Here is a 3,551-nt window from a genome sequence, read left to right as displayed (position 1 = left end):
TCCAGGCTGTGTAGAAAACTCGAATGCAGTTCGAACACGCTTACGTCGGTGTTCGCTCGGTTCGCGAACATATCACTGAGAGCGTTCTGCACTTGAGAAATGTGTACAGCGCACTGCCTGAAAAAAAGATAATGCAGATATACAAGTCAATCCTGTACAAGAACATTTCATACACAGTATTGTGCGGCTCAGGGAAGTGCATATGACACTCCCCGAGCAGCCACAATGGATTCATGTGCTTGACAGTTTGGTAAAACTGAAAAAATTTTAACCCGCCGTGTCACGCGAAAGTGTGCTGGCACGTTTTATTGTTCATCGTCTTGTTTTGAATGTCCAAGTCGGCAATAAAGAAAAAAGAAGACTCGGTGGCGCAACGGTAGCGCGTCTGACTCCAGATCAGAAGGTTGCGTGTTCGAATCACGTCCGGGTCACTTCTCTTTGGCGTAATTCTTTCTGCGCTCTACATTTTGCCTCAGATGCGGCATATTATAAAATAGGAGTGCTATACTGGGACCTGACACCTACTCCGCAGAGGTAGACAAAAAAGCCGAACTCCGTGGCGCAAATTATCATGCGCCTGGGCCTCCACGCTGTGTAGAAAACTCGAATGCAGTTCGAACACGCTTACGTTGGTGTTCGCCTGGTTCGCGAATATTTCACTGAGGGCGTTCTGCGCTTGAGAAATGTGTACAGCGCAGTGCCTGAAAAAGAAGACTCGGTGGCGCAACTAAGGGATTCCACTTCCGGCCGCCACAGAGTACGGACGTGTAATGGCGGGCTCCGTAGGAGCGGCTTCAGCGGCCATATCTGGCCGCGGTAACAGGGCTATGGAACAGGATAATGACTACCAGGTGGTTCTGCCAAGTCTTCAAACAGGGCGTTTTGTGTTAAACACAGTTTTTTTGCACACGAATATCAGGGACCGCCCGTACCGTGTGGAAGATGTCTGTGACGCGTTGGCTCAGCATTCGCTGCTCCCTGACATTATCGCCATGGGGACGTATCGCATGAGCCACGTCTGGGCCATCACCCTGAAAGACGCGGGTGCTGTGAAGAAGATTGCAGGAGTGGGTGAGTTGTGTGTGAAGCAACGTCGCTGCCTCGTTATTGATCCCGCGAACCAGGATGTGAGGCTGAAGTTCCACTGGTTGCTTCACAACGTTCCGGATGAAGATGTGCGTGTGGCCTTCGCACCGTACGGAAAGGTTTCTGAAGTGGCCAGGGAGCGCTGGCGCGTGCATGGAATAACCGATAAGGGTTCGACTACCAGGATTGTCACCTTGAAGCTGAAAGCTGGGGTCAAAATGACTTGCCGCACCAGCTGAACGTCGGTGGTGAGTTGGCGCTCGTCGTAGTACCTGGAAGGCCTCCGTTATGTCTCCGGTGTCGAAGTACCGGCCACATTCGCCGAGGTTCCGCGTTGTTGCGCATGCCGTCATTTTGTCCACGAAGAAGGGCAGTGTTCTCGCAGCTACGCGAGCATCGCTGGTCCTGGGAACAGCGAAGATTCTTCCGATCGCCTGACAGATTAGGCGTACGCGGAAGAGGCAGCCAAAACAACCGGGCTACCGGGAAGGAATGATGGGCCGGTGTGGACACCTTTGACAACGCAGAGGACGTCCACGGCCGCTGCGGCAGCGGATTCTGCACCAGTAGAGAATTGTTCTCAACTCGACGCGAGTAACAGCGTGGCATACGCCAGAGAACCTGTGCTCGAAAGCCAATGCAGCGCGGATTCTCTCAACTCCGACGTTATGGACGTCAACGAAAGAGTAAGCGGCCTACCCGTTGGAAAGCGGCCCCATGATGAAAGCGTCGGTGAGCATATGCAGCCTGGTGGTGGCAGTGACGAGCCGCCATCGAAAGCACCGGGGTTCTGCGTTCGACGTTGAAGCCTCGGTCGAAGTTTTCGTCTGAGACGCGGCAGGCGGGGAAACCGCCGCCGTAGTTTGGACGTGACCTGATGCATGTGAGTGCAGGTTGTACGTCAGCCGCCATAGCTTGTCTACGGCTGTGGCTCTTTGACTGTGTTTATGGAAGGTGGCAAGTGCAGTGTTCAGGCACGCCTCAGTACGCCTTGAGACATCCCGTTGGGAGGCCAGATACGAGCATGTACGGTTCGGAACCTCGGAGAAGCAGAGCCACATGGACGATTGAGGTAGGCACCACATGGATCGGGCGCCTTTTTCCTTAGACGCATGGCAATTAAGCTAGATGTCCCATTACGTGTAGCAACCTTGCATGTTACAGGGCTTGGAGCCCGAAGGCGGCAATGTCAGTTGAATCGCCTGCTGCTAGATAACGAAATCGACTTATTAGCCGTGCAAGGGACAAAAATAGAATCTCAGGACCATGCAGACCGCATGGTGTTTGTTTTTCATGTAAACTTTGATATATGTGTTTGTCACTCTGTGGGGGCATCAGGCGGATACCTTCTTTTCATTCGCAATACTTTTGGTATTAGCGTACAATGCGTATTTGCATGCGAAAGTGGCCGACACTTCGTTGTCGACTTTTTGTTCTCAAATTTATTTTGGCGTGCTGTCTGTATGTAGGCCTCCAATGTTGAAAGTGATCGTCAAAACTACTTTTATTCAGCCGAGCCGTACTTGAAATGTGACAAAATTTTGCTTGTATTGGGCGATTTTAACTGTGTGTGTGCTGTTACTGATCGAGTGAAGATTAGATCAGTGAACGACAAGAGCGCTGAACTGTTGAATGTATTTGTGCATGACTATTGCTTGGAAGACATTGGAAATGTGTTTTCTTCTGGAACCCGTCCGGAATACACGCACTTTCAACGCGATAGTCATGCGAGAGTAGACAGGCTGTATGTATCTATTGCCTCGGGAAGGAACAGGAGTTTACATTAGGTAGCGAAATACTGGAAGTAGTAGGCGAATATATCTACTTAGGACAGGTAGTAACCGCAGATCCGGATCATGAAAAGGAAATAACAAGAAGAATAAGATTGGGATGGAGCGCATTTGGCAAGCACTCGCAGATTATGACTAGCAGCTTACCGGTATCGCTCAAGAGGAAAGTATACAACAGTTGCATCTTGCCTGTACTCACCTATGGGGCTGAAACGTGGAGGCTAACCAAGAGAGTTCTACTTAAGTTGAGGACAACCCAGAGGGCTATGGAACGAAAAATGGTAGGGGTAACATTAAGAGATAGAAAGCGTGCAGAGTGGGTCAGAGAAATAACTCAAGTTAACGACATTCTAGTGGAAATTAAGAAGAAGAAATGGACATGGGCAGGACATGTAGTGCGAAGAGAGGATAACCGATGGTCGCTGAGGGTAACAAACTGGATTCCAAGGGAAGGAAAGCGTAGCAGGGGGCGGCAGAAAGTTAGGTGTGCGGATGAGATTAAGAAGTTCGCAGGGGTCAAGTGGATGCAGCTAGCACAGAACCGGGTTAAGTGGAGAGATATGGGAGAGGCCTTCGCCCTGCAGTGGGTATAATCAGGCTGATGATGATGATGATGATGCATCTATTGAGCTCGTTCCAATTTGTACCCACTATAATGTAAAACCTATTTCGTTT

General features: G+C 50.2%; 1 non-coding gene across 1 annotated transcript; it reads left to right on the top strand.

Annotated features, from left to right (window-relative positions):
- Nucleotides 1-359: 359 nt before the first annotated feature.
- TRNAW-CCA (transfer RNA tryptophan (anticodon CCA)) lies at nt 360-431 on the top strand. The gene has a single exon. It is a non-coding gene; the product is annotated as a tRNA-Trp (tRNA).
- Nucleotides 432-3,551: the final 3,120 nt, after the last annotated feature.

This window comes from Amblyomma maculatum, chromosome 7, assembly GCF_055883805.1.
Source record: "Amblyomma maculatum isolate TAMU_Amacu chromosome 7, ASM5588380v1, whole genome shotgun sequence".
Classification (NCBI taxonomy): domain Eukaryota; kingdom Metazoa; phylum Arthropoda; class Arachnida; order Ixodida; family Ixodidae; genus Amblyomma; species Amblyomma maculatum.
This window is presented reverse-complemented; position numbering and strand designations above follow the sequence as displayed.